We start from the raw sequence: 19,462 nt of genomic DNA, 5'->3' as shown, positions 1-19,462 counted from the left end.
TCAAGTAGTTGTTTTAATATTTGATATATTTTATGAGTTTTTTGATTATTCTCTTCAAGAAGATTAAAGGGTCCCGTTTGAGTGGTATCAGAGCTTTGGTGTAATTTAATTTTCTTGAAGGCAGTCAAAAAAGGTGAAAGAGATAAAAACAGAGGTGATTTTGGTAATTTTCTTGAATTTAAATTAAAGAAGAACACATTTAGGGATTTTTGTTTATGTATGGATGAAATAAAGCTTGTTTTTAACCATTGGGTAATCAATCTCCATCAATCTATTGTCCAAAGGGTAAAACTAAGTGGAAAACCATGAGTGGGTTTCCCAAAACCATAAAACCACCTTCCTCTTCACTAATCCTCTTCTTAATGTGTCCGTACGGATTGAAAGAGCAAGCAAAGGAGCATGGAGAGCCATAATCAGAATTGCTAAACCTTCCCTTTGCTCAGTTTCTATAATCAAGGGTGGGAGGTGATGGATTTTTCTTAATTTCTCTCAATTAGTAAAAGCGTATCTCTCTGTGAGAAATGAGTAAAAGCCATATATATATATATATAATTTCCAATCTCTCTCTACCTCCTTCATACCCTGGCGGCGACCGCTCTGCGAATTCAGGGAGAGGAGGAATTTTCAGATTTGCAAATTCAGGGAGGCACAGAATTTTACTCTTGTGCTGCATTTTTTTTATTTTTCTCCTTGCGCGCTGCGCGGGTAGTGTCAAGAGGAGAGGTTTGTTAGTTTAAACTTATAAAGGCCTTGATTAAGCTTTAATAAAGCTTTATAAAACCAGCATAATATATATATATATATTTTTTAAAATTTTTTGTTGCTGTAATTTTTATTTTTTATTTTTTAAATCTCCCTCCTTCATCACGGGCGCTGCGTAGATGAATAAATCATTAGCAAAGCTTTATAGAGATAAAGCTTTATAAAAAAAATATTTTAAAAAAAAGCTTCATATTATTACTATTATTATTTTTCATTCCTCTTCTCAAAATTTGGGTTAGCTGAGCTAATAGTTTCAGGCTGAGAAATGCTTGAAAAAACTTTTATTATAAAGCTTCTATTGTCGTGTTTCAGGTGTAAGATGACGGGACATTATGCTAAATATTGCCCAACTAAAAAGAAGAACCAAATTGCATCAAAGGACATGCTTGACACCGAAGAGGTTAACACACTCGACACACTAACCAAAGGTGGAGGTATGTGGTAAAAAAATAATTATTTATTGTATACAATTTCTAGTTTGCTTTTGTATCTGTTTTCTAAATATTCCTTCCTTTTAGACCTAGTTAGAAAACTTTAGCTCCTGAAAAGAATTTTAGATACCGTGACCTAACTAGAAAGATCGAGACAAGATTAGCAAAAGTTATCTTCAAGATCTAGTTGCCCAAATTCAAGTAAAAATGATTGCTAGACATTTCATAGAAGATTAAGACCAATTTGAAGATTCAAGAACCAAGCAAGTTTCTCCAGTCTTTGATTCAAGTTATCAATTGCTTCACCATCGAATTTAGTGATGATGAGAAAAGTAAAGAAATAGCTCTCAAGTAACTAAAAACCAAGCTTAAGTTGTATACCAATCACAATTACAAAGTTTATACCAATTCAAGTAAAGTTTTGTCTAAATTTTCAAGTGTTCTAGTTTAAGATCTATCCAAGTACAAGATTCTTTCTAGACCAAGAATTGCTATATATTCAACCACAAGATTTAAACCCCTTAAGAACAAGATTTATTCAAGATTTATAATTATGATTAATTAAAGACTAATCTCTCAATTTTTGTCCATTCAAGTATTTTTAATCTAAGCCAAGATTCATTACTAGTATATCAAGTTCTTGCTATCAACTAGGGTGCAAGATATCTATCTTTCTTCAAGTTTTGATTTCAAGTTTAAGATTAAGCTTAAGATCAAGATCCCCTTTAGATTTCATTGTTTACAAGTAAGATTTACAAATTCAAGAATTATAAACCTATTCAAAGATTATAATTTTTGAATTTAGTTAGACAATTACAAGATTAAGATCAAGAACAAATCACCAGGATTCATCAAGTTATTGACAGTAATGTAAATGATTATTTTTCAATCTTAAGTTGATAAGAATTTCCGTTTCGACCTAATTCATTTTTGGAATAAGACTTGTGGTCTAATTTTGAGGATAGAGAAAAGTTATGTCAGAACGAAAGTTTCAGAGGGAATTAGCTACTCCGTCTCAAACTTCTGTTCTTAAGGTAGTGTCGTGTGGAATTAATCTATGGTATGGGACATTAGATTGGTTTCACATGGCTACACCAGACGTATCTATGTCTTCTATACCAGCGAGTGTTTGTATGTGGAAGGTACCTCTGTGGTAAGGTACACTTAGATACATTTCACATGCGTTCACTTGTTTGGTTTTATTTTCAGAAATTGTTTAATGTGATGATCTTGTCATCCACTTGTGCCTTGAAGCCATCCACTAATTGATTGCGCAACTGAGGACAGTTGATTCCCAACAGGGGGGACTGTTATGATCCATGTTAATTAAATATCTTTTGACATTCAAAAACCCTCCTCTCAATAAGATGCAAAATGGATGCCCGAGAAATTTTTCCGAGCTTATCCTGAGATCCTTCGTTCTTTTCAAACCTAGTAAACCTGCAATTGAGGACAATTGCAAACTCAAGCAAGAGGGATGTTATGAGAATATATTTTAAGTCCTCTTTAAGAATATTATTTTTCCTCTTGAGTAATTTGGGGACGCCTAGGTTACTCTTGCGTCATGCCGGCTAGGTTAATATCGTGGGTGACACCACTATAAATATTAATACGTGTGGTATATGACGTATGCTTGGGACCGTCTATGGTTATTTCAGTTAGGTTTGTATTGGCAAGGTGATCCCTGGAAGTACTTACGCCTGGTAGTCATGAGTTGGTTATGGTTTGTGCCTATTTAATATTTGTGGGATTAATTTAATTATTAATTGGGCTTATATTTTCAGGTGAAGAAGATTACGAGGATTGATGAATAATGTTGAGGAGAATGTTTCATATGCGCATTATATTTAGTAACCTTAGGAGTTGATTTTTCCATTTTGATACATTGGAAAAAATACATTTATGATGTTGAGTTTATTAAAGCCTAAAGGCTTTACCCTAGCCCCAATTTTTAGGACACTCTATTTTTGTTGTGGAAGAGTGTCGTGCTCTCTAAAAGCACACTTTGTATATTTTTGGGGGCTGTGGCCTATTTTTGCAAGAAAGCTAATAAAAATACTCTTGTGTGGGGAAAGGCCATGCACAAGGGGGGGAAGATTGCACCCAGCATGGTGTTGATTGTGATGATGGTGATGTTTTCTTTCTCTTGCCTTATGTTTTGTTATATGCTTTAATTTTCAAGTTAATTCAAGTAGTTGTTTTAATATTTGATATATTTTATGAGTTTTTTGATTATTCTCTTCAAGAAGATTAAAGGGTCCCGTTTCAGAGATAGAGAATAAAAAGTGGCTTTTAATAAAATATAAATTAAATTAAATTAAACAAAAAATATATATGCATATGTGTGTGTATATATAGATGTGTGTGTGTGTATGTATATACACATGTATATGTAAATGTATACACACACACACACATATATATAGAAATATATATCTGTGTGCATGTATGTGTGTGTGTCTGTGTGTATAATATATCTATCTATATATTTAAAAGTGAGCACACCTTACCACCCATCTCCATACATTAAAATTTAATCAAAATTAATTAAAATTATGTATGTGTGTGTATTTATATTTTCAAATTCACCTATATATGTATGTATAAGTATATGTGTCTATAAATAGCTATATGTATCTAAAACATAATATTGTATACACTAATATTTACATGTGTGTGTGTGTGTGTGTGTGTGTGTGAGAGAGAGAGAGAGAGAGAGAGAGAGAGAGAGAGAGAGAGAGAGAGAGCTTCTATGTGTTTGGAGTGAGAAGAGAGAGGGAGTGTATGCATACGTGCATGCATGTGTGTGTGTGTGCGTGTGCGTGTGTGTGTGTGTGTGTGTGAGAGAGAGAGAGAGAGAGAGAGAGAGAGAGAGATGGGGACATGCCTGGAGGGGGGAAGAGAGAGAGAGAGATGGGCGCTTTGTGTGTGTGTGTTTGTGTGATAGAGAGAGAGAGAGAGAGATGGCTATAGAGAGAGAACCAGTTCTTTTCTAGAACCTTGGTTGCCGTAGCAATGCGTGGGTCCAATACTAGTACTCCTAAATGTGGAGACAAGCATAGAGCCTAATAGCGGGGCTTTTGTGTGTGTGTGTGTAGGAGGATGCCATCCGAAAAGATTACTTGGATAAGGACAATCGATCCGTGTGAGTATTGGGGATAAGTTCTCGTATGAGTAATCTGACCATAGTAGGCTTGATGACAACCTTGCTCTATTCCCCTCGAGAGAGTAGGTTTCCAACACGACAATCAAGGGATGCCACTTCAATGTTGAGAGGGATTGATCCGAGGATTTCGTGCTATGTAATGGGTGTTTTCAAACAGTCAAGCCACTCATGGGTGTTCATTCAACTCCTATACTTGTATATCATAAAAGACAAGGAGTGCAAGATAGGCAAAGCGAAGCACTGGTGGATTGGTAGCTAACCACCAAGGTGGCATAAATGCTTCAATAACCAATAGTGCAAGTTCATTCAGACGGACAATAGAAAATACTATCAACAATAACATGGCCAGATAACTCTAGCCATGTATAAATATAGGAGTTAACTTGATGTATGAGTGGATGCATGAAGTATAAGGTTGAGACTAATAGATACCTCTAGCCATGCATAAATGTAGGAGTTAAATTGATATATGAGTGGAGATAAGCATGGAGACTAATAGATAACTCTACCCGTGCTTGCATAAATATAGGAGTTAACTTGATGTGTGAATGGATGCATGAAGTCTAAGGTTGAATCAATATTAAATAAGGAGATAAGCACATAGACTAATAAATAACTCTAGCCATGTTGCATAAATGTAGAAGTCAACCTGATGTATGAGTGGATGCACGAAGACTAGGGTTGAGCTACATGGGATATTGTGGACTATTCCAACCTTGAGTTACCTAAGGGAGCATGTAAAGTGGTCATCATTTTTAACTATACAGATGATCCCTCGCCCATGAGAAATCCAATGATTGAGTACTATTTGCATAGATTTCAATGATGCACTCTTTGGTCACATGATAAATTATCTAGGCTATAAATAGTCAATTAAGCTTAAAAGGGTGATAAGTGAAAATTGTATAAGCTTATTGGTACTCAATTAGACTCAAAAGTGATGATAAGTGAGGATTGTTGTGATGCACTTGTTCCTTGGTCACATGATTGCATTATCTAGTGTTGAACTACAGATAGAATACCTAATAGTTACCTAATAGTTGCTTAGTCGGATATATGTATCTTTGCTCAGTCGGATTGTTGCTCAGTCGGAATTCTACTCAGTCGGATTATTGATCAGTCGGAGTTTGTTATGATCTGGTTAGTCGGATATTATCTGTTAGTGTCTTGTGACATTCTAGTTACAACTGTCTAAAACTGTTTGAAGTCGCCTATTTATAGGGGCTTTGTAGTCGTCTTTTACAAGAAGAACAACAACAAGAACAAGAAAGAGAAGGAGAAGAAGGAGAAAGCAATGTATGATTCATCTTGATCAATCAAATATGGTATTTCAGTTCTGTTCTGTTATTCTTTATCTTGTTTAGCAAATCTCTGCTTAATCCGTGTTCTCTATGGAGGAAGATGTTTGTGTTTAGCCTGATGTGGGAATTGAAGTTAGTGTTACCTAATGGGAGTGTTTTTGCTGTGTCAGAAGTAGTTAGTTGTGTTGTGTTTGAGAACCCGAAACACATTGGCGATCCTGCTGGTCCCGTTCTGTTACGAGAAGGGAAATGAATGTCAGAGGGGGACAGAAGAGTAGGAAGGGTTTACTATACCAGGGCTCAGGCCCGAATTGGTAACCCTGACCCGTTTCATTATGCTGACGAGGGTGAAGATGATCAGGAACACCAAATCCCTGAAGAAATTGTTGTAGGCCAAGGGGGGGAAAGTTCAGTTGCACCAGAGAGGAGGCTAGTGGGGGGACTTCTAGGCGCCCTAATCCTAACAGGAAGGTCTGCAGGAGTTAGAAGGAGTCTTCAGTTCAACCCATTAAGGGGGGCTACCAGGCAAAGACCTAGGAAACCACCTCAGCCAAATCCGATGGCTCAACAACTACCCAACCCTAGGGTGAAAGCAGCTAAATTCAGTGGAGGATCTAAGGAGGATGCTGATTGTCATGTAGCTCAGTTTGAGACAAAATGGGAAGCAAATGGGTATACTGTGTTGTACAATGATGCAGTTAAATTGCAGCAATTTGCAGCAACTCTAGAAGGGAAGGCCATGAGTTGGTTTAGCCAATATGGGATACCACACTTCCCAACATATGATGATCTTAGAACAGCCTTTTTACAGAGATTCAGGAGGGAAAAGACTCCAACAGACATTTTAAGAAAACTCCGAGACATCAGACAAAAGAAGATGCTTGTAGAGGACTATGCTCAGAAATTTAGAATTCTGGTTGAAAGGTTACAGGGAAATGAGCGACCCACCAATGAGATGCTGGCAGGTTATTTTCTGAAAGGATTGAGAAGTGGGCTGAAAAATGCAGTGGCTAGCATTGATATTGCAGGTGGAATTAATGATTTGGTAATTGCAGCAGCTAGAGTAGAGAAAAGACTTGGAAGTGGCAAGGGCAAACACACCAGAAAGAATGATTCGGATTCAGATGACCAGCCAGAGTCAGCATCAGATTCTGAGCAGGAGGATTCAGAGGTAGGATCCGACAGTGAGGAAGAAGAGGTGAAGACAAAGAAAAAGCACAAGACCAAAGCAAAGCAATCCAAAGAGGAGAATTTGGTAAGTAAATTGAGAAAGATAGGTTATTCTGTTGCAGCACCAAAAGAAAAGAAGTTCTGTGACATTTGTGACAAGGATGGGCATACGACAGCTTTATGTTGGTATAATCCCAAGAACAGGGGTCAGACTACACCTTATGCAGGAGGAGGCAGGGGTGAGGTTGCAGTAAACCAGGCTGCTCCAACTAGGGGTAGAGGAGTATTTCAGAGAGCAAGATCTGATAGACCACCATGGAGGGAACAGGAAAACAATGAAGGAAGATAGGCAAGAGTCATGCCTTGTGTTTATTGTTCAGCACCAGATCATTGGATAGGGCCAGGATGTGCCTTATGGGTGAAACATAGAGAAGAAAGAGGTGTCCCAGTGATTAGGTACAATCAGAATAACCAGCAGGGGCAGCAGCAACAACAGAATCAACCAGCAGCTCAAGCAAATGTAATCATGATTCAATTAGAAGATGAACAGGTACAGGTAACGCAAGGTCCAAACATACAGGAGCAGCAAAGCAAAGAGCATACTGAGGATATTGAGGATATTGAGGTATTGGCTGTTACCAGGTCTAAACAGAAAGGACCAATTGATTGGAAGGAACAAAAAGGCATCAGGGACCAGGTACAAAGACGAATTTTGAAGAATCAGGACAAGCAAGAAGAATCGGAGTTGGAGGATGAAGACGAGTTAGTTCTGCATCAGTCAGAAAGCCATGTGAAGATGAAGGATGAAAGGGACAAAGATTGGTTTGAGGTACTCATAAATTCTCCCTTGCAATTGTCATTAGATCAGTTGTTAGCTTTGGTTCCAGCATTTAAGGAAAGATTGCTTAAAAGACTTCAGGATCAGCAGTCCGGCGATAATCCGACTTTGGTTCCAGCAGTTAATAGCATTGATCCAGCAGATGTTGACTTTGTGGTTCCTGTCATTAAGGTTGAGTACCAGGGCAGGGTGTTTGATGAAGTTCTTTTGGATGGAGGATCAGGGGTTAACATTCTCCCTGAAATTGTATACAAAGAAATGGGTGCAGCAAGTTTAGCCCCAGCACCATTTCAGGTGAAAATGGCAGATCAAACCAGGGTGCAACCATTGGGAATTTTGAAGCAGCAGGAAATTGAAGTTGCAGGTATGGGATTCTTGGTAAATTTTGTGGTAATCAGAATGTCAGAATCACTATCACCTTATGAAATGTTACTGGGTAGGCCTTGGTTTAGAATGGCTAAAGTTAAACAGGATTGGGGATTGAATGTGGTGGTTCTGACCAAGGGGAAAAAGAAGATTACTGTAACCATGCAGGGTGAGAGAAATATGTCTCTTAAAGAAAAGCCATTGTTTGCACAGACAATTAATCTTGCTGAAGAAATAGAAGATGATGAGGAGGAACAGTTTTTAATGGCTAATCCAACAGTGGTGCCACTATTTGATGTTGATGTAGAAAGAATATTTCAGCTTGTGGAATATCAGAATCAGGAAGGGTCTGAGTTCTTGCCAGGTCAAGAGATTGAAGGGACAGTGTTCAGACAGTTGCTGGAACAGCAAACAGAGATTGCTACCAAGGAACAGATGGAACAAGAGCAAAAGGAGGCAGGAGAGATGGCTGTAAGGCTTTATGACAAGAAGTATGGCACGTCCAGTCGGGTTAAAGAAGATGATCTTAAGGAACTGAATTTGGGTACAGATGCAGAACCAAGTAAGTGTGCAGGTGGAAGGACAATTTTTGGAGGATCTTTTGCAGTTGTTACAGGACTATATAGATGTCTTTGCTTGGGAGTATTCTCAGGTGAAGGGTATAGATCCTGCATTACATCAGCATCGGATTAATTTAAGAACAGATGCAGTTCCAGTGGTGCAGCAAAGGTATAGGATGAATCCGAATTTTGCATTACAGGTGAAGGAAGAAATAGATAAGTTGTTGGCAGTAGGGTTCATTAAACCGGTGAGCCAGGTGACATGGTTATCTCCAATAATTGTGGTGCCTAAGAAAAATGGGAAGCTGAGAGTATGTGTTGATTACAGGAAACTCAATGCTGCAACCATAACAGATCCTTTTCCAATGCCATTTTGTGATGCAGTGTTAGATGCTGTAGCAGGTCATGAAATGTATAGCTTTCTGGATGGCTTTTCAGGTTACAATCAGATTAGTGTTGCTGAGGAGGATCAGCATAAAACTGCTTTCATTACTGAGTTTGGTGCATATGATTTTACTGTCATGAGTTTTGGTTTGAAAAATGGACCACCATCCTTCAATTATGTGGCACATAAGGTTTTTGAGCCACATTTACAAGACTTCATGAGAGTATTTGTTGATGATTTCTCTGTTTTTGGTAAGAAGGACTTACATCTGATGCATCTGAAGTTGTGTTTGGAGAGGTGTAGGCAGTTCAGACTGGCCTTGAACCCTTACAAGAGTGTGATTGCTGTGAAGAGTGGGATTTTGTTGGGTCATGTGATCTCACAGGAAGGCATGGCAATTGATGTAAAGAAGGTTGAGGCTATTCAAACAGCAAAGTCTCCTACTAATGTGAAGGAAGTAATGAGGTTTGTGGGTCAGATTAAATGGCATGCCAGGTACCTCCGATATTTAGCCAATATTTGTGCACCATTGACACATTTAACTAAGAAGGATGTGCCTTTTGTGTGGGCTGAGCCTCAAGAGAAGGCATTTTAATTGTTGAAGAAGATGGTAGCTGTTGCACCAGTTTTGCAGCCACCAGATTGGACTCTACCTTTCCATATTTTTGTTGATGCCTCAGATGTAGCAGTAGGGGCAATTTTGATGCAGGAGAGGGTGACAGGATGGTACAGGCCAGTATTTTATGCCAGTCGGATATTATCATCTGCAGAAAGGAATTATGCTGTGACTGAAAGAGAAGCTTTGGGGATGGTATATTCCTTGAATAAGTTCAGGCATTATTTGTTGGGGAACAGGGTAATATTTCATGTGGATCACCAAGCCCTGCTGTATCTGATTAAGAAGCCATTGTTGACAGGAAGATTAGCCAAGTGGATGCTTTTGTTACAGGAGTTTGACTTTGTCATTGTCCATACTCCAGGAAAAGAGCATGCTATTGCTGATTACTTTAGCAGGTTGGAAACTGGAGAAGCACCAAGTGGGGTGGATGATGATCTACCAGATGCCCCATTGTTTGAAGTTCAGGCTGTTGAGTCGGATTCCTGGTATGATCAGTTTTTGACATTTTTAACTGAGGGATTTATGCCAGTAAAATTTACTCCAGATCAGAGAAGGAAGTTTGCTTTGAAGAGTAGACCATTCTTAGTGATTGCTGGAGCATTGTACAAAAAGGGAATTGACCAGGTGATAAGAAGATGTGTACCTGAGTATGAGCAGAAGGCAGTAATTCAGGAAGCACATTCAGGAACAGCAGGAGGACATTTCTCAGGGGATATTACAGGAAAGAAAATATTGCAGGCTGAGCAGCAAAGTGATGTAGTACCTGACATTTGAAGAAGCAGTATCAAATTTTGTCATGTGGCCGGTTTTTTCTGATCAAGGGATTGTGAATTCAAGTCCGATTTCTTTGAAATCAACCACCGGGCTGTGCCATGTGTTGAACTACAGATAGAATACCTAATAGTTACCTAATAGTTGCTTAGTCGGATATATGTATCTTTGCTCAGTCGGATTGTTGCTCAGTCGGAATTCTACTCAGTCGGATTATTGATCAGTCGGAGTTTGTTATGATCTGGTTAGTCGGATATTATCTGTTAGTGTCTTGTGACATTCTAGTTACAACTGTCTAAAACTGTTTGAAGTCGCCTATTTATAGGGGCTTTGTAGTCGTCTTTTACAAGAAGAACAACAACAAGAACAAGAAAGAGAAGGAGAAGAAGGAGAAAGCAATGTATGATTCATCTTGATCAATCAAATATGGTATTTCAGTTCTGTTCTGTTATTCTTTATCTTGTTTAGCAAATCTCTGCTTAATCCGTGTTCTCTATGGAGGAAGATGTTTGTGTTTAGCCTGATGTGGGAATTGAAGTTAGTGTTACCTAATGGGAGTGTTTTTGCTGTGTCAGAAGTAGTTAGTTGTGTTGTGTTTGAGAACCCGAAACATCTAGGCTTAATTAGGCTCAAAAGGATTTTAAGTGGAGATTGTACAAGCTCATTGAGATCTTCATAAAAACTTGTAGACTTTTGTGGAAGAGAAAACTTCAATTGTTTGCACACAGGATACATCACCTTCATGAGAAACGTAGACATCCAACTGAGAGGAGCTTGATCTTTTAGAGGATAGGGAGCCTATTTATTCAGAGGACGCTAGTTTTTTTCCTGGGAAGAAGCCATTACATCTCATATCCTCCTTAATTATATAGGTTTAGTGTAGTTAATTCAAATGAGGTGACTCTTTTGTTGTTTGTGAAGGGGGTGCGGACAACACTTGCCAGGTGCTTTCTAAGAAAAGAAGCACTTTTGTCTATGTTCCTAAGCATAGCATGGATTCAGTGCCTGTTGGGATGGAGCATAAGTGTATAGCCATTGTTGGTTATTACATTGCCATAAGGGTAGATTTCTTAGACAACAAGAAGAATCCCATGTACACAGAGATTCATGAGCACATCATGAGATATCGGCCTCAAGGTAGAGAGTGTGTGAGGAATGGAAAACCTATCAGGTGGGTTGAAATTTTTATTTTTCTTCATCTCTCCTCCAAAGGATTTTTTTATGGAGGTTTGCATGGGATATGATCACAGAGGAGCACGTGCGATATAGGATATCTGTGGCGGCCTCTTCACTTTCTGATCATGGATGGCTACTCATTATGGCATCCAATGGAGTTATGATTAATCTTTTTTTCTTGTTGCATGGGAAACCTTGGTATGATCCAAAGAATCAAATTATAATTTAGGTGCTTTGCTTAGGACATGTAGTAGGGTGGATTGAGCGGTATTGTCGTGTATTTGATCTTGAGATTTGGCATCAAGTTATTGTCATGCATCACTATGCCTATGGCTATGTGGAGTTACGAGATCTATAATAGAGGTATGTCCACTCTTCTTTTGGTGTTTAATGATGCTTTTCTATGTTGTGCTTTGTACTTTTGCAGACATTAGCTATTGAATATGTTCTTTGTCTTGTTTTGGGTCCTTGCAGTATATTACATCTACATTGTTTATGATCCACAGATGGGGGATGGATCCACCAGTCTTCTTGTTGGATAGTACGCCTCTATTTGAGTCCCTTCAGATGCGGCCATTGGAGTCGGCTGCATACCATCATTTTCCACGAGCGAGGGCTAGGGGACCTGATGGTACTGATGAGTGGCATGGGAGCATGGAGATGAGCCATACATTCATGGCTTGTTATTTGGAGCTGTTGTGCCATCGCGGTGGTATTGCAATGGAGATAGGTTGCGGCACAACCCCAATCCTAAGGGCATGCCTTCACACTAGTCGCATGTGCATTTCGATGGATGAACGATAGGGTTATCACATGTTTTGTGAAGCCTCTTCTTTCATAGCAATAATAGAGCTGGAGGTGAGGAGGCAAGTACTTCACATATTGGCAATGATATGGTGGATGTACTAGCGGAGAGAAATCCGTACGACTAGTGAGCACCTTCACCTCGTATTCACTGGCACTATTTTTACTATTTTGTTTACACTTTTGGGTGGATTGTCGTGACTCTACTGGTATGGATTTGTGAATGGCATGGGAATATTAGCTATGTCTTAGGTGCAATGGTGCTATTTTATTGTGTTTAGCACCTTTTAATGTTTTTTGTTTTTCCATCGTTGATTCATTGTCACGGGAGTGTGAATTTTTAAATATTTTATTTTTGGCGAAAGAAAGCTTGTGGAGCAAGCCAAGATTTTTGAAATATTTTATTTTTGTAAAAAGCATGCTTGTAGAGAGCAAGCCTGGGCTAAAATAGCCATGTAACCTATTTTTGATGGAATAAAAAACTCAAGTGGGGATGTTTTTGCACACGCTTGGGGGGGCAGCTTAGGAACCAATTTGGTCTTCTCTTGTGTCTATATTTTTCCATTGGCATGCTTCTTGAGGTCCCGTGTACTTTCCCGTTTCAGTGGTATCAGATCCCAAGGTACGCTTCGTCAGAAAGGTGTGTGTGTTTGGGGCACTCAAATGGCCCAAGACCTATTGGTCCTCTGTGTGAAGGTGTAGAGTAGCGCAAGCATGAAGACCGAGGAACAACCTCATACGAACGTCACCTCAGCAGGAGCCATAAGCACACGTCCAAACTGGTCAAGCAACGGCGGCAGAGTAGTAGTGGGCACCGCACCGATTACACACCGAAAAACAAGCAAATAGCGGGCACCACATCGAGACGACACAACAGGCCAGGCAGCAAACGGACACCACCTACCAGCGGATGGCACGCAGACCACTGGACAACAACAACGATAGCAAAAGCGATGATGGAAAGATGGCAACGAGGGGTGCCATCAACAACCCGCATGTCTCCTAAGAGACAAATGCGAATAGACCTCGCTCTACCCCTTATACCTCTCCTTTGGCCTCAAGACACTATATGGGATAATCAAGGGTGTGTGGTAGTGTGAGATGAGCCGCGAGAGGAGAAGAAGAGAGGAGAAGAAAAAGAAGAGGAAGAAGAGGAGAGAAGAAAGAGGAGAAGAAGAAGAAGAGAGAGAGAGAAGAAAGAAAAGAAGAAGAGGAAGAAGAAGAGAGGAGAAGAAAAAGAAGAGGAAGAAGAGGAGAGAGAAGAAAGAGGGAAAGAAGAAGAAGAGAGAGAGAAGAAAGGAAAGAAGAGACAAGAATAAGAAGAATAAGAAGAAGAGGAGATAGAAGAAAGAGAAGAGGAAGAAGAAGAAGAAGGAAAAGAAGAAGAAGAGAGAGAAGAAGAGAAAGAAGAGGGAGAAGGAAAAGAAGAAGAAGAGAGAGAAGAAGAGAAAGAAGAGGGAGAAGAAGAAGAAGAAAAGAGAGAAGGAGAGAAAGAAGAGGGAGAAGAAGAAGAAGAAAAGAGAGAAGGAGGAGGAGAAGAAGAAAAACAAAAAGAAAAAGAAATAATTTTATTTATATTTAAAAAAAGGAGACAAAAAAAACGAATATGGTTTGATGTGTCCTTAACTCTGCAAGGATTCGAGATTTGAGTAAATTTTTTCGATTATGCACCTCACTCGGGCCTATGTTATTCTAGGTTGTGTGATTATTTCTTAAGTAGTTTATGTCATTAATCATAGTCTTGAGTATATGTCGTAATCATAGTCTTGAGTTTATGTATGAGGGTCAATATGTTGTTATGTGTGGTGTAAGCATTATGTGCAGGTTATTTCGATGATTTCTATCATGAAACCACATTGAATTTTTGACAATTATTATCTCGACGTACACACAATAAGTCCTCATCTTTACCAAATAATTGTATTTTCAATTATTAACGAATTGTTTTACATTCTCTATTTCTCTTAACTTTTTCATTTTATAGCCAACAATACATTGAGGTAAGACTCTTTTACTATTGGATTTTATTTTACGCCTTCAAGTTTTATTTAATATTTGTTATTTAAGTTTATTTCACTTAGAATCAATATAATCGATGATGATAAAGCACAAGACTAGAGTTCTTATGCATCAAAAGTAGAACTTCTTAGAGGAACTGGCCCTTCCATCTTGAACTATACTTTATGAAATTTTCACTATGTATTAGTCTTGTGGTATGGGACACGAGATTAATCTTGTGTGAAGTATTCCAATGCATACTTATCTCTAGATTTGTGTGGGATAATCTCTAGTGGTATGGGACACTAGAATTGTTGTCTCCTAAACCGGGAGGATTGTCACGAGAGTGAGAATTTCCAGATATTTTATTTTTTGCAAAAGAAAGCTTGTGGAGCAAGCCATGATTTTTGACATATTTTATTTTTGTAAAAAGAAACCTTGTAGAGCAAGCTTGGGCTAAAATAGCCATGTAACCTATTTTTGATGGAATGAAAATCTATAAAAATACTCAAGCGGGAATGCTTGGGGGGTAGTTGGGACCCAATCTGGTCTTCACTTGCATCTGTATTTTTCTTTTGGCATGCTTCCCGAGGTCTCGTGTACTTTCTTATTTCATTCATATATCAACATTTTTGGTTGGTGATTGATGAAGGGAGATGGAATTTTTCATTTACTTAGCTTAAAATTCCTTCTTCTTGTTGTTTTGGGAATAAGTTTTGACTTGGCCTAAAATTTCTTCTTGTTATTTTTTGTCTATGTGAAGTATGCTTCTAGAGTATAGGCAATTTCAGGATGCATGGTAGTAGGTGATCCCCGATATGATCAAGGATGTGGAGAGTGCCAACACAAACGCAACTTGTTTGTCGATGTGATGAGTGCGACTCGGTGTAGTCCAATGGAGCACATGGGATTAGCTAGTAGCTATGTTTACATTGTCGCAATTTGTTTATGGCTCCTTGTGCCATCTATGAACTGAATATTCCTCTCATGATTTTTTGTGTCAAGGTGACATGATCTTGTGCAAAAGTGTGTCCATTACTTATGCTTACACGTGCATCAAAATATGTATGTTCAACAATATTGACGGGATTCACTCATTTTTTTATTTCGCTCATTACCACTCGCTCATTGTTTGGTATACCTCCAAATAACCCATCCAAAAGGGTTTGTGTGTGTGTGTGTGTGTGTGTGTGCGCGCGCGTGTGTGTTTTGGGGTGGGGGTGCTTGGGATTTGAACTTGTGATCTCGCGTTGGTGTGGCAAGGTAGAGTGAATCGCTAATCACTTGGGCAAGAGTCTCGCTGACATTAAAGGCATGTTTTGGTATGACAGGCTGTAAGCCTATTTCAGTGATATTGGAGCAGAACACAGCTTTTCGCAGATACATGTGAGCTTTTGGAGGACCCCACTACATACACGCGAATAGTGGGTAGCTTGATCTACATGACCATTACAAGGCTAGACTTGAGCTATGATATTGGACTTGTGAGTCAGTTTATGGAGGCCCCTAGGAAGCCACACTTGTATGTGGCTAGATGGATCCTCAGTACATAAAGTGCACAGTTGATTATGGACTTTTCTACGAGGCTGGTGCAGAGATACAGTTGATTATGGACTTTTCTATGAGGCTGGTACAGAGATACAGTTGCATGGGTACACAGATGCTGATTGGGCTGGTAATATTGCAGACATGAGATCTACCAGTGGTTTTATGTTCTCATTTGGGAGTGCTCCTGTGAGTTGGAGCAGTAAGAAGCAGCCAACAGTTGCCTTGACAAGTACAAAGACAGAGTACGGGAGTGCTGCTATGGCAGCTTGTGAGGTAGCTTGGTTTCAGAAGCTACTTGGTGACATGGGAGAGCCCGTGGTGGATAGGGCAGTTGTCATATATTGTGGCAACATGAGCAGCATACAGTTGGCCAGTAACCCACTATATCATGCTAGAACGAAGCACATTGAGATGCATTATCACTTTGTGAGAGAGAAGGTTCTAGCAGGAGATGTAGATTTGGTATATGCCAGCACAGAGGATCAGGTGGCTGACATCTTCACAACGAAGGAATTGGGCACAGATAAGCTCCACAGGTTTAGGAGCTTACTTAGAGTGCAGTGTGTGGAGTTGAGCTCGAGGGAGAGTGTTGAGATATCGAGCTCAACTAGTGCTACGATGGACATTGATGACCCACCTGGGTGATAGCTTCCACTGGCCTGGTTGGTTAGATTATGGGTGATATACGGCCAGTGGGATGACAGGCTGTGTGATAGCCATTTTGGATTACTAGAGACTGGCATAGTTATAGCGCCAGCTCATTTAGTCAGGTTCACATTATGGACCGACCCTTGTATGTTGTAGTAGTTGAGTACTAACCCATATAGTGTGTACTCTTATCTTTATGTTGTTATGTTGGTTGAGTAGAGAAGAAGAAGATAGAGGAAAATTCAGCTATCCATCTCTCTCTTGTGTCTTGCTCTCTCTTGTGTGTGTGTGTTTACTTGCTAGGGTTTAAAGCTCTCCCTCTCCCCCACATTCTCTTTAAGTCTTAATGCAGATATGCATTATTTTGACAAACTCCTGCTTGGTCCGAGTTATGTTGTCTAATCTATCGTTGTGGATGATGATGTGGCCATGGGGAAGAACAAAAACCAATGAGCAATGAGGAGCAGAGAAAAATCACAAGTGTATTTGACATGATTAAATTTATCCCACTTAATGGTAGCCTGCATGTTGCATTTGCTAATGTGCAAGATAAATGGGTAATGCAAGAGCTCCTGTTTACATATGATGGTTATATTGTCTTTGAGCTTCCACCATGCTTGCGAGACTGCTCAATGGTGGAGATGGAACACAGAAATGATGGCTATGTTTGGGCAAATTATGCAACATGTAGCTCTGACTGCTTTCCAAGTATTGTGTGATTGAGTAGATGCACTGGTCATTTGCGGTGCTACAATTTGGATTGCCCTAACTTGTCATGATGTTTTGTTGTGAATGAAACACACTGGTTGGGTAAGGCAAGAAAGGTGCCCCCAGTGGGGAAGGTGAAGGATGAATTTGGATCTTTGGTGTGTTCCTATTGTCATCTACCACTAGAATGTGTGAAACAGTGCCTTGCAGTTATGTATTACTTCATTCATTGAGATCATGTGAATTGCAGCAGATGTGCTATTCACTTGGGTCACCATGACCATTCATTTGCAACTGGTTCATCTAGAGTACAAAAAAGGGTTGTTAAAGAGAAGGTAATGTGCCATGCAAGAGCCATGTGGTGAGCTCAGTGAAAAGGAGATGACAGAACTATTGAAAGTGATTACTCCATTGTTTGACAAGAAAAGAATCCAAAGATGTTTGGAAGAGGCTAAAAAAGGCTCCACTCATGGGAGCCAAGGGGCTAGAGGCAAATCTAGATCTCAAGAACAGAATCAAGTACCCATTCATTCACAACATTCTTTTCTCGGGTCACCTAGATACAAAACTTCAACCTCATGTTTTCAAGATGTCAACACTCGAATAATCAAGAAGTGGCTTGGATTTAGTGAATAGAATGAGACCTGTAGGAAATTTGCAAGAAATGTGGGTGCACTTTGACCATGTCCATAGAGTACAAGGTTGGTCCACAATGGGTGCTCATGTCTATGATCCATACCTCCATGAATTGTTGACAATTTCTACTTGTGAGTTCAAAGTTGAGGATAGATATGCCCATATAGAATTTTGGAAGATGTTAAATGCTACTGTGACTCAAAGTGTGGATATGAAGTCCCTCAATTCAGATAATTTATGGCAAATGAGGCGAGTGCAAATTGGATTGCAGTATGTAAAGTATACTTCAAAGGAAAAGAAAGCAGAGAGCAAACACTCTAGTATGAGAGCGACCGTTGGATATAGAAAGCACCTAACATTATTTGAGGCCGCAACCGCTGACCTCTCTATGGCGGTCCTTCAAAGTGCACGCTGCAATGCCCATCTCACTAGTGGGTATACTAGAACAAGCCCAAGGTTGGAAGAAATCATGGATCGCTTTTACTCTAAGAAGAGTGGTGTCTCCTCTAGTAAAAAACTGGCAGACTTGACACACACCACCATGGAGGAGGCAGGTTTTAATAGTCCAAAAATGCAGCATGTTCACCATGAACAAAGAGGTGTCGGACGAAAGCGAAATATATGGTCCAACCCAAGTGTTGTACTAGAAATTGAGTCATAAAACAAAATATGCGACAATAACAATGAACCAAAGGAAGGCAACACGTAGCATGCCTGCAGAGGACTCTCAATCAATGGCTAGAGAAAGACAATTGAATCAGAGCTTCTGGGCCATTCATCGAACTGAGCCACAAAGCAAACTTACATGTTCTGGGCTTCTAGAAGAGACTGGTGGGAGATGTGGTGCTTTTATACAGCCCATGAGTGGGTCCGACCAGGAGAGAGTACTAACCCCTTGTTTTTGGGGACATCGCACTTACCCTGGGTGGTATGAAAGAGGGCTTTGTTTGGTTCCATAGTTCCAGTAACACACTCTTGTAAAGTAGATATTACAAATGCCTACTCCTGAGGTTTGGCCTATGGCCCAAGGAACTAATATAAGTATCGGTGAAACACTATTATCGCACCAAGAGTCATGAGATCTATTCTAGCAAAGTATAGAGATGGCAAGACAGTGCGTTGGAGAAGAAAGCTAACTAAAGAGTTCTATGAGAACATTGAGAAAGATCGGTCTATTGCAGGTGAGATCCTAAGGGAGGTGATTATCCTTTGTAATGAGACACATTTTCTATGTTGGCATAGAGGGTTCAAAGGCTAACAGTGTAAATTACTCGATCACAATTTATGAATTCGGAAGGTGTTCATGTGCAAACTTCGACGCTAAGCACTCAGTTCACTTGCCTTGCATGCACCTCTACTACGTTTCTTACAAGTGCTGAGCTTGGATGTTATTCATGCATCAACAAGCACTCAAAAAAGTTGAATTGTTGCAAGCTTTGTAGGAGCGTCAATATCCCACAGCTACTAAAACTGACTAGCTACTCCCCTATTAATGCTACATGTCTAACTTTTTTGGTAGGAGCATCTCCAAATGATAACTCTGGTCCTCTTAGTTCTACCCATGTGGAAAAAATC

The sequence above is a fragment of the Cibotium barometz genome, chromosome 63, assembly GCF_041138505.1.
Source record: "Cibotium barometz isolate CiBa-2024 chromosome 63, ASM4113850v1, whole genome shotgun sequence".
In the NCBI taxonomy this organism is placed as follows: domain Eukaryota; kingdom Viridiplantae; phylum Streptophyta; class Polypodiopsida; order Cyatheales; family Cibotiaceae; genus Cibotium; species Cibotium barometz.
This window is presented reverse-complemented; position numbering follows the sequence as displayed.